Source organism: Carcharodon carcharias, chromosome 11 (genome assembly GCF_017639515.1).
Source record: "Carcharodon carcharias isolate sCarCar2 chromosome 11, sCarCar2.pri, whole genome shotgun sequence".
Classification (NCBI taxonomy): domain Eukaryota; kingdom Metazoa; phylum Chordata; class Chondrichthyes; order Lamniformes; family Lamnidae; genus Carcharodon; species Carcharodon carcharias.
In genome coordinates this window covers 125089956-125104106 of record NC_054477.1, presented here as the reverse complement: position 1 = coordinate 125104106, position 14151 = coordinate 125089956, and positions in this window count along the sequence as shown.

The window sequence follows — 14151 nt, the reverse complement described above, 5'->3', positions numbered from 1 at the left end:
GAACGACATAGACCGACCGACCGACATAGACCGACCGACATAGACCGACCGACATAGACCGACCGACATAGACCGACCGACATAGACCGAATGACATAGACCGACCGACTGACATAGACCGACCGACATAGACTGAACGACAGAGACTAACCGACCAACATAGACCGAGCGACATAGACCGACCGAATGATATAGACCGACCAACATGGACCGAACGACATAGACTGACCGACCGACATAGACCAAACGACCGACATAGACCGACCGAACGACATAGACCGAACGACCGACATAGACCGACCGACAAAGACCGACCGAACGACCGACATCGACCAAACAACCGACATGGAGAGACCGATATAGATGACCGAACGACACAGACCAACCGACATAGACCGAACGACAAAGAACGACCGACATAGACCGACCGACATAGACCGAACGACCGACAAAGACTGACCGACCGACATAGACCGGCCGACATAGACCGAACAACATAGACCGACCGACATAGACCAACCGACATAGACCGACCGACATAGACTGATCGACCCACCGAAATAGAATGACCAACTGACATTGACCGACCAACCGACATAGTCCAGCCGATATAAACCGCCCAACATAGACCGACCGACCGACATAGACCGACCGACCTAAACCGAACGAATGACATAGACTGACTGACATAGACCGATCGATATAGACCGAACGACCGACATAGACCGACCAAACGACATAGACCGAGCGACATAGACCGACCGACATAGACCGAACGACATAGACCGACCGACACAGACCGACCAAACGACATAGACCGACCGACATAGACCGAGCAACATAGACCGACTGAACGGCATAGACCGACTGACATAGACCGAACGACATAGACCGATCGACCGACATAGACCGAACGACCGACATAGACTGACCGATATTGACCGACCGTACGACATAGACCGACCGAACGACGTAGACCGAACGACATAGACCAACCAACCGACATAGACCGAACGACCGACATAGAGAGACCGATATAGATGACTGAACGACACAGACCGACCAACATAGACCGAACGACATAGACCGACCGACCGACACAGACCGTACGACATAGACCGAACAACCAACATAGACCATCCGACTGACATAGACTGACCAACCGACATACACCGACCGACTTAGGCCAACCGACATAGACCGACCAACATAGACTGACCAACAGAGACTGACCGACCGACTTTGATCGACCACCCGACAAAGATCGACCGACAAAGACCGACCAACTGACATAGACCGACCAAATTAGACCGACTGAAATAGACCGACCGACATACACCGACCGACATACACCGACCGAACGACATAGACCGAACGACATAGACCGAACGACCGATATAGACCGACCAAACGACATAGACCGACCGACATAGACCGAGCGACATAGACCGACTGACATAGACCGACCGACATAGACCGACCAAACGACATAGACCGACCGACATAGACCGAGCAACATAGACCGACCGACATAGACCGACCGAACGACATAGACCGACCGAAATAGACCGACCGACCGACATAGACCGAACGTCCGAGATAGACCGACCGATATAGACCGCCCGTACGACATAGACCGACCGAACGACATAGACCGACCAACCGACTTAGAGAGACCGACCGACCAAGACCGACCGACGGACAAAGTCCGACCGACATAAACCGCCCGACATAGACCTACCGACCGAAATAGACTGACCGACATAGACCGAACAACCAACATAGACCATCCGACCGACATAGACTGACCAACCGACATACACCGACCAACATAGACCAACCGACATAGACCAACCAACATAGACTGACCAACAGAGACTGACCGACCGACTTTGACCGACCACACGACAAAGATCGACCAACAAAGACCGACCGACCGAATTAGACCGACCGAATTAGACCGACCGACATAGACCGACCGACCGACATAGACCGAACGACTGACATAGACCGACCGAACAACATAGACCGACCGAAAAACATAGACTGACCAACATAGACCGACCGACATAAAGCGACCGACCGACATAGACCGACCGACATAGACCGACTGACATAGACCGACCGAACGACATAGACCGAACGACATACACCGACCGACATAGCCCGACCGATATAGACCGACCGACCTAGACCGAACTACATAGACCGAACGACATAGTCCGCCTGACATGGACCGACCGACATAGACAGACCGACCAACCAAGACTGACCGACCGACATAGTCCGACCGACATAGACTGACCGACATAGACCGACCGACCGACATAGACCGTCCGATCGACATAGACCGACTGACCGACATAGACCGACTGACATAGACCGACCGACATAGACTGACCGACCGACTTTGACCGACCGACCGACATAGACCGACCGACATAGACTGAACGACATAGACTGACCGACCGACATAGACCAAACGACCGACATAGACCAACCGAACGACCTAGACTGACCGACATAGACCGACAGTCCGACATAGACCGACTGACATAGACCGAACGACCGACAAAGACTGACCGACATGGACCGACCGACATAGACCGAACGACATAGACCGAACGACCGACATAGACCGAACGACCGACATAGACCGGACGACATAGACCGACTGTCCGACATAGACCGACCTACCGACATAGACCGACCGACATAGACCGAACGACATAGACCGACCGACATAGACCGACCGACCGACATAGACCGAACGAGCGACATAGAACGACCGACATAGACCGAATGACAAAGACCGATGGACCGTCATAGACCGACCAACATAGACTGACCAACAGAGACTGACCGACCGACTTTGACCGACCAACCGACATAGATCGACCGACAATGTCCGACCGACCGACATAGACCGACCAAATGAAATAGACCAACCGACATAAACCGACCGACATAGACTGACCAACCAAGATGGACTGACCGACATAGTCCGACCGACATAAACCGCCCGACGTAGACCGAACTACATAGACCAAACGACATAGACGGAACGACATAGACCGCCTGACATGGACCAACCGACATAGACCGACCAACCCACATAGACAGACCGACCGACCGAGATAGTCTGACCGACATAGACCGACTGACCGACATAGACCGACCGACATAGACCGAGCAACATAGACTGACCGACATACACCGAACAATACAGACCGACCGACATAGACCGACCGACATAGACCGACTGACATAGACCGACCGACTGACATAGTCAGAACAACAGAGACCGAGCGACATAGATAGACCTACCGACATATACCGACCGACCGACATAGACCGACCGACATAAACCGAAAGACATAGACCGACCGACGTAGGCTGACCGACCAACATAGACCGACCGACCGACATAGACCGAGCGACCTAGACTGACCGACGTAGACCGACTGACATAGACCGAACGACATAGACCGACCTACATAGACCGAACGACATAGACCGACCGACATAGACCGAATGACATAGACCGACCGACATAGACCGACCGACAGAGGCGGAACGACATAGACCGACCGACATAGACCGAACGACATAGACCGCCTGACATGGAACGACCGACATAGACCGACCAACCAACATAGACAGACTGACCGTCCAAGACGAACCGACCGACTTAGTCCGACCGATATAAACGGCCCGACATAGAACGACCGATCGTCATAGACCGAACAACCTACATAGACCGTCCAACAGACATAGACTGACCAACCGACATAGACTGACCGACATAGACCGACCGACAACATAGACCGAACGACATAGACGGATCGACCGACATAGACCGACCGACATAGACCGAACGACATAGACCGACCGACATAGCCCGACCGACATAGAACGACCGACCGACATAGACCGACCGACAGACTGAGGCCGAACGACATAGACGGATTGACTGACATAGACCGAACGACATAGACCGAACGACATAGACCGACCGACATTGACCGACCGACATAGAAAGACCGACGTAGAAAGACCGACATAGACCGACCGACATAGACTGAACGACATAGACCGACCGACATAGACCGACCGACATAGACCGAACCACATGGACAGATTGACATGGACCGACCGGCCAAGACCCACCGACCGACATAGACGGACCGACCGACATAGACCGACTGACGTAGACTGACCGACCGACCGACCGACATAGACCGAGCGACCTAGACCGACCGAACTAGACCGACTGACATAGACCGAACGACATAGACCGACCGACATAGACCGAACGACATAGACCGACCGACATAGACCGAATGACATAGACCGACCGACATAGACCGACCGACATAGACGGAACGACATAGACCGACCGACATAGACCGAACGACATAGAGCGCCTGACATGGACCGACCGACATAGACCGACCATCCAACATAGACAGACCGACCGACCAAGACCAACCGACCGATTTAGTCCGACCGATATAAACGGCCCGACGTAGAACGACCGACCGACAAGACCGAACAACCTACATAGAACGTCCAACGGACATAGACTGACCAACCGACATAGACTGACCGACATAGACCGACCGACCGACATAGACCGACCGACAGACAGAGACCGAACGACATAGACGGATCTACCGACATAGACCCACCGACCGAAATAGACTGACCGACATAGACCGAACAACCAACATAGACCATCCGACCGACATAGACTGACCAACCGACATACACCGACCAACATAGACCAACCGACATAGACCAACCAACATAGACTGACCAACAGAGACTGACCGACCGACTTTGACCGACCACACGACAAAGATCGACCAACAAAGACCGACCGACCGAATTAGACCGACCGAATTAGACCGACCGACATAGACCGACCGACATAGACCGACCGACATAGACCGACCGACCGACATAGACCGAACGACTGACATAGACCGACCGAACAACATAGACCGACCGAAAAACATAGACTGACCGACATACACCGAACAATACAGACCGACCGACATAGACCGACCGACATAGACCGACTGACATAGACCGACCGACTGACATAGTCAGAACAACAGAGACCGAGCGACATAGATAGACCTACCGACATATACCGACCGACCGACATAGACCGACCGACATAAACCGAAAGACATAGACCGACCGACGTAGGCTGACCGACCAACATAGACCGACCGACCGACATAGACCGAGCGACCTAGACTGACCGACGTAGACCGACTGACATAGACCGAACGACATAGACCGACCTACATAGACCGAACGACATAGACCGACCGACATAGACCGAATGACATAGACCGACCGACATAGACCGACCGACAGAGGCGGAACGACATAGACCGACCGACATAGACCGAACGACATAGACCGCCTGACATGGAACGACCGACATAGACCGACCAACCAACATAGACAGACTGACCGTCCAAGACGAACCGACCGACTTAGTCCGACCGATATAAACGGCCCGACATAGAACGACCGATCGTCATAGACCGAACAACCTACATAGACCGTCCAACAGACATAGACTGACCAACCGACATAGACTGACCGACATAGACCGACCGACAACATAGACCGAACGACATAGACGGATCGACCGACATAGACCGACCGACATAGACCGAACGACATAGACCGACCGACATAGCCCGACCGACATAGAACGACCGACCGACATAGACCGACCGACAGACTGAGGCCGAACGACATAGACGGATTGACTGACATAGACCGAACGACATAGACCGAACGACATAGACCGACCGACATTGACCGACCGACATAGAAAGACCGACGTAGAAAGACCGACATAGACCGACCGACATAGACTGAACGACATAGACCGACCGACATAGACCGACCGACATAGACCGAACCACATGGACAGATTGACATGGACCGACCGGCCAAGACCCACCGACCGACATAGACGGACCGACCGACATAGACCGACTGACGTAGACTGACCGACCGACCGACCGACATAGACCGAGCGACCTAGACCGACCGAACTAGACCGACGGACATAGACCGAACGACATAGACCGACCGACATAGACCGAACGACATAGACCGACCGACATAGACCGAATGACATAGACCGACCGACATAGACCGACCGACATAGACGGAACGACATAGACCGACCGACATAGACCGAACGACATAGAGCGCCTGACATGGACCGACCGACATAGACCGACCATCCAACATAGACAGACCGACCGACCAAGACCAACCGACCGATTTAGTCCGACCGATATAAACAGCCCGACGTAGAACGACCGACCGACAAGATCGAACAACCTACATAGAACGTCCAACGGACATAGACTGACCAACCGACATAGACTGACTGACATAGACCGACCGACCGACATAGACCGACCGACAGACAGAGACCGAACGACATAGACGGATCTACCGACATAGACCGACCGACATAGACCGAACGACATAAACCGACCGACATAGACCGATAGACATAGACCGACCGACATAGACTGACCGACATAGATCGACCGACTAACATACACCGACCGACGTAGACCGACCGACATAGACCGACCAACAGACATAGAACGACTGACATAGACCGAGCGACATAGACCGAACGACATAGACCGAACGACATAGACCGACCGACCGACATAGACCGAACGACATAGACGGATCGACCGACATAGACCGAACGACATAGACCAAACGACAGAGACCGACCGACATAGACCGACCGACATAGACGGAATGACATAGAACGACCGACATAGACCGACTGACATAGACCGACCGAATACACCGACCGACTTAGACCGACCGACCAACATAGACGGACCGACCGATATAGACCGACCGACCGACTTAGACCGAGCGACCTAGACCGACCGACGTAGACCGACTGACACAGACCGAACGACATAGACCGAATGACCGACATAGACCGAACGACCGACATAGACCGACTGACATAGACCGACCGATCGACATAGACCGACCGACCGACATAGACCGACCGACATAGACCGATATAGACCGAACGACATAGACCGACCAAACGACATAGACCGAACGACATAGACTGACCGACAGAGACTAACCGACCGACATAGACCGACTGACATAGACCGACCGACATAGACCGAACAACATAGACCGTCCGACATAGCCCGACCGACATAGACCGAACAACCGACATAGACCGACCGACCGACATAGACCGAACGACATAGACCGAACGACATAGACCGACCGACATAGACCGATAGACATAGACCGAACGACATAGACCGAACGACATAGAACGTCTGACATAGACCGACCAACATAGACCGAATGACATGGACCGATCGACATGGACCGACCGACCAAGACCGACCGAGCGACACAGACGGACCGACCGACATAGACTGAACGACATAGACCAAACCACATAGACTGACCGACGTAGACCGACCGACATAGACCGAATGACATAGACCGACCGACATAGACCGACCGAATACACCGACCGACCAAGACCGACCGACCGACATAGCCGGACCAACCGACATAGAGCGACCGACATAGACCGACCGACCGACATAGACCGAGCGACCTAGACCGACCGACATAGACCGACTGACATAGACCGAACAACATAGATCGACCGACATAGACCGAATGACATAGACCGACCGACATAGACCGAATGACATAGACCGACCAACATAGACCAACCGACATAGACGGAACGACATAGACCGACCGACACAGACCGAACGACATAGACCGCCTGACATGGACCGACCGACATAGACCGACCAACCAACATAGACAGACCAACCGACCAAGACCAACCGACCGACTTAGTCCGACCGATTTAAACGGCCCGACATTGAACGACCGACTGACATAGACCGAACAAACTACATAGACCGTCCAACCGACATAGACTGACCAACCGACATAGACTGACCGACATGGACCGACCGACCGACCGACATAGCCCGACCGACAGACATAGACCGAACGACATAGACAGATCGACCGACATAGACCGAACGACATAGACCGACCGACATAGACCGACCGACATAGAACGACCGACATAGAACGAACGACATAGACCGACCGACCAACATAGACCGACCGACATAGACCGATCGAGAAAGACCGACCGACATAGACCGACCAACCAAGACCAACCTACCGACATAGACCGAACGACCGACATAGATCGAATGACCGACATAGACCGAACGACATAGACTGAATGACCGTCATAGACCGACCGACCGAAATAGACCGATCGACATAGACTGACCAACCATGTCCGACCGACTGACTTAAACCGACTGACCGACATAGACCGACCGACTGACATTGACCGACCGACATACACCGACCGACCGACACAGACCAACCGACATAGACCGGCCGACCGACATAGACCGACTGACAGAGACCGTACGACATAGACCAAACGACCGACAAAGACTGACCGAACGACATAGACCGACCGACATAGATGGAACGACATAGACCGACCGACATAGACCGACCGACATAGATGGAACGACATAGACCGACCGACATAGAGCGACCGACATAGACCGCCTGACATGGACCGACCGACATAGACCGACCAACCAACATAGACAGACCAACCGACCAAGACCAACCTAGCGACTTAGTCCGACCGATATAAACGGCCCGACATAGAACGACCGACCGACATAGACCGAACAACCTACATAGACTGTCCAACCGACATAGACTGACCAACCGACATAGACTGACCGACATGGACCGATAGACATAGACCGAACGACATAGACCGAACGACATAGAACGTCCGACATAGACCGACCAACATAGACCGAATGACATGGACCGATCGACATGGACCGACCGACCAAGACCGACCGAGCGACACAGACGGACCGACCGACATAGACTGAACGACATAGACCAAACCACATAGACTGACCGACATAGACCGACCGACATAGACCGAATGACATAGACCGACCGACATAGACCGACCGAATACACCGACCGACCAAGACCGACCGACCGACATAGCCGGACCAACCGACATAGAGCGACCGACATAGACCGACCGACCGACATAGACCGAGCGACCTAGACCGACCGACATAGACCGACTGACATAGACCGAACAACATAGATCGACCGACATAGACCGAATGACATAGACCGACCGACATAGACCGAATGACATAGACCGACCAACATAGACCAACCGACATAGACGGAACGACATAGACCGACCGACACAGACCGAACGACATAGACCGCCTGACATGGACCGACCGACATAGACCGACCAACCAACATAGACAGACCAACCGACCAAGACCAACCGACCGACTTAGTCCGACCGATTTAAACGGCCCGACATTGAACGACCGACTGACATAGACCGAACAAACTACATAGACCGTCCAACCGACATAGACTGACCAACCGACATAGACTGACCGACATGGACCGACCGACCGACCGACATAGACCGACCGACAGACATAGACCGAACGACATAGACGGACCGACATAGACCGAACGACATAGACCGACCGACATAGACCGACCGACATAGACCGACCGACATAGACCGACCGACATAGAACGAACGACATAGACCGACCGACCAACATAGACCGACCGACATAGACCGATCGAGAAAGACCGACCGACATAGACCGACCAACCGAGACCAACCTACCGACATAGACCGAACGACCGACATAGATCGAATGACCGACATAGACCGAACGACATAGACTGAATGACCGTCATAGACCGACCGACCGAAATAGACCGATCGACATAGACTGACCAACCATGTCCGACCGACTGACTTAAACCGACTGACCGACATAGACCGACCGACTGACATTGACCGACCGACATACACCGACCGACCGACACAGACCAACCGACATAGACCGGCCGACCGACATAGACCGACTGACAGAGACCGTACGACATAGACCAAACGACCGACAAAGACTGACCGAACGACATAGACCGACCGACATAGATGGAACGACATAGACCGACCGACATAGACCGACCGACATAGATGGAACGACATAGACCGACCGACATAGAGCGACCGACATAGACCGCCTGACATGGACCGACCGACATAGACCGACCAACCAACATAGACAGACCAACCGACCAAGACCAACCTAGCGACTTAGTCCGACCGATATAAACGGCCCGACATAGAACGACCGACCGACATAGACCGAACAACCTACATAGACTGTCCAACCGACATAGACTGACCAACCGACATAGACTGACCGACATGGACCGACCGACCGACCGACATAGACCGACCGACAGACATAGACCGAACGACATAGACGGATCGACCGACATAGACCGAACAACATAGACCGACCGACATAGACCGACATAGACCGACATAGACCGACCGACCGAAATAGACCGAGCGACATAGACTGACCAACCATGTCCGACCGTCTGACGTAAACCGGCTGACCGACATAGATCGACCGACTGACATTGACCGACCGACATACACCGACCGACCGATACAGACCAACCGAAATAGACCGAACGAAATAGACCAACCGACATAGACCGACCGACCGACATAGACCGACCGACAGAGACCGCCCGACATAGACTGAACGACCGACAAAGACTGACCGAACGACATAGACCGACCAACATAATCCGACCGACATAGACCGTCCGACATAGATCGACCGACCGACATAGACCGAGTAACATAGACCGAACAGACATAGACCGAACGATATAGACCGACCGACATAGACCGACCAACATAGACTGACCGACATAGACCGAACGACATAGACTGACCGACTGACATAGACCGACTGACATAGACCGACCGACAAAGACGGAACGACATAGACCGACTGACATTGACCGAACGACATAGACCGACCGTCATAGACCGACCGACATAGACTGAACGACATAGACCGATCGACATAGAGTGAACAACATAGACTGACCGACATAGACCGACTGAGAGACATAGACCGACCGACATAGAGTGAACAACATAGACTGACCGACATACACCGAACGATATAGACCGACCGACATAGACCGACTGACATAGACCGACCGACTGACATAGACTGAACGACCGCCAAAGAATGACCGACATAGACCGAACGATATAGACCGACCGACCGACATAGTCCGACCGACATAGACCGACCGACCGACATAGACGAACCGACATAGACCGACCAACATAGACTGACCAACAGAGACTGACCGACCGACTTTGACCGACCAACCGACATAGATCGACCGACAATGTCCGACCGACCGACATAGACCGACCAAATGAAATAGACCAACCGACATAAACCGACCGACATAGACTGACCAACCAAGATGGACTGACCGACATAGTCCGACCGACATAAACCGCCCGACGTAGACCGAACTACATAGACCAAACGACATAGACGGAACGACATAGACCGCCTGACATGGACCAACCGACATAGACCGACCAACCCACATAGACAGACCGACCGACCGAGATAGTCTGACCGACATAGACCGACTGACCGACATAGACCGACCGACATAGACCGAGCAACATAGACTGACCGACATACACCGAACAATACAGACCGACCGACATAGACCGACCGACATAGACCGACTGACATAGACCGACCGACTGACATAGTCAGAACAACAGAGACTGAGCGACATAGATAGACCTACCGACATATACCGACCGACCGACCGACATAGACCGACCGACATAAACCGAAAGACATAGACCGACCGACGTAGGCTGACCGACCAACATAGACCGACCGACCGACATAGACCGAGCGACCTAGACCGACCGACGTAGACCGACTGACATAGACCGAACGACATAGACCGACCTACATAGACCGAACGACATAGACCGACCGACATAGACCGAATGACATAGACCGACCGACATAGACCGACCGACAGAGGCGGAACGACATAGACCGACCGACATAGACCGAACGACATAGACCGCCTGACATGGAACGACCGACATAGACCGACCAACCAACATAGACAGACTGACCGTCCAAGACGAACCGACCGACTTAGTCCGACCGATATAAACGGCCCGACATAGAACGACCGATCGTCATAGACCGAACAACCTACATAGACCGTCCAACAGACATAGACTGACCAACCGACATAGACTGACCGACATAGACCGACCGACAACATAGACCGAACGACATAGACGGATCGACCGACATAGACCGACCGACATAGACCGAACGACATAGACCGACCGACATAGCCCGACCGACATAGAACGACCGACCGACATAGACCGACCGACAGACTGAGGCCGAACGACATAGACGGATTGACTGACATAGACCGAACGACATAGACCGAACGACATAGACCGACCGACATTGACCGACCGACATAGAAAGACCGACGTAGAAAGACCGACATAGACCGATCGACATAGACCGACCGACATAGACCGACCGACATAGAACGACCGACGTAGAAAGACCGACATAGACCGACCGACATAGACCGACCGACATAGACCGAACCACATGGACAGATCGACATGGACCGACCGGCCAAGACCGACCGACCGACATAGACGGACCGACCGACATAGACCGACTGACGTAGACCGACCGACCGACCGACATAGATCGAGCGACCTAGACCGACCGAACTAGACCGACTGACATAGACCGAACGACATAGACCGACCGACATAGACCGAATGACATAGACCGACCGACATAGACCGACCGACATAGACGGAACGACATAGACCGACCGACATAGACCGAGCGACATAGAGCGCCTGACATGGACCGACCGACATAGACCGACCATCCAACAAAGACAGACCGACCGACCAAGACCAACCGACCGATTTAGTCCGACCGATATAAACGGCCCGACGTAGAACGACCGACTGACAAGACCGAACAACCTACATAGAACGTCCAACGGACATAGACTGACCAACCGACATAGACTGACCGACATAGACCGACCGACCGACATAGACCGACCGACAGACAGAGACCGAACGACATAGACGGATCTACCGACATAGACCGACCGACATAGACCGAACGACATAAACCGACCGACATAGACCGATAGACATAGACCGACCTACATAGACTGACCGATATAGATCGACCGACTAACATACACCGACCGACGTAGACCGACCGACATAGACCGACCAACAGACATAGAACGACTGACATAGACCGAGCGACATAGACCGAACGACATAGACCGAACGACATAGACCGACCGACCGACATAGACCGAACGACATAGACGGATCGACCGACATAGACCGAACGACATAGACCAAACGACATAGACCGACCGACATAGACCGACCGACATAGACGGAATGACATAGAACGACCGACATAGACCGACCGACTTATACCGACCGACCAACATAGACCAAACGACATGGACCGATCGACATGGACCGACCAAGACCGACCGACCGACATAGACGGACCGACCGATATAGACCGACCGACCGACTTAGACCGAGCGACCTAGACCGACCGACGTAGACCGACTGACACAGACCGAACGACATAGACCGAATGACCGACATAGACCGAACGACCGACATAGACCGACTGACATAGACCGACCGATCGACATAGACCGACCGACCGACATAGACCGACCGACATAGACCGATATAGACCGAACGACATAGACCGACCAAACGACATAGACCGAACGACATAGACCGACCGACAGAGACTAACCGACCGACATAGACCGACTGACATAGACCGACCGACATAGACCGAACAACATAGACCGACCGACATAGCCCGACCGACATAGACCGAACAACCGACATAGACCGACCGACCGACATAGACCGAACGACATAGACCGAACGACATAGACCGACCGACATAGACCGATAGACATAGACCGAACGACATAGACCGAACGACATAGAACGTCCGACATAGACCGACCAACATAGACCGAATGACATGGACCGAT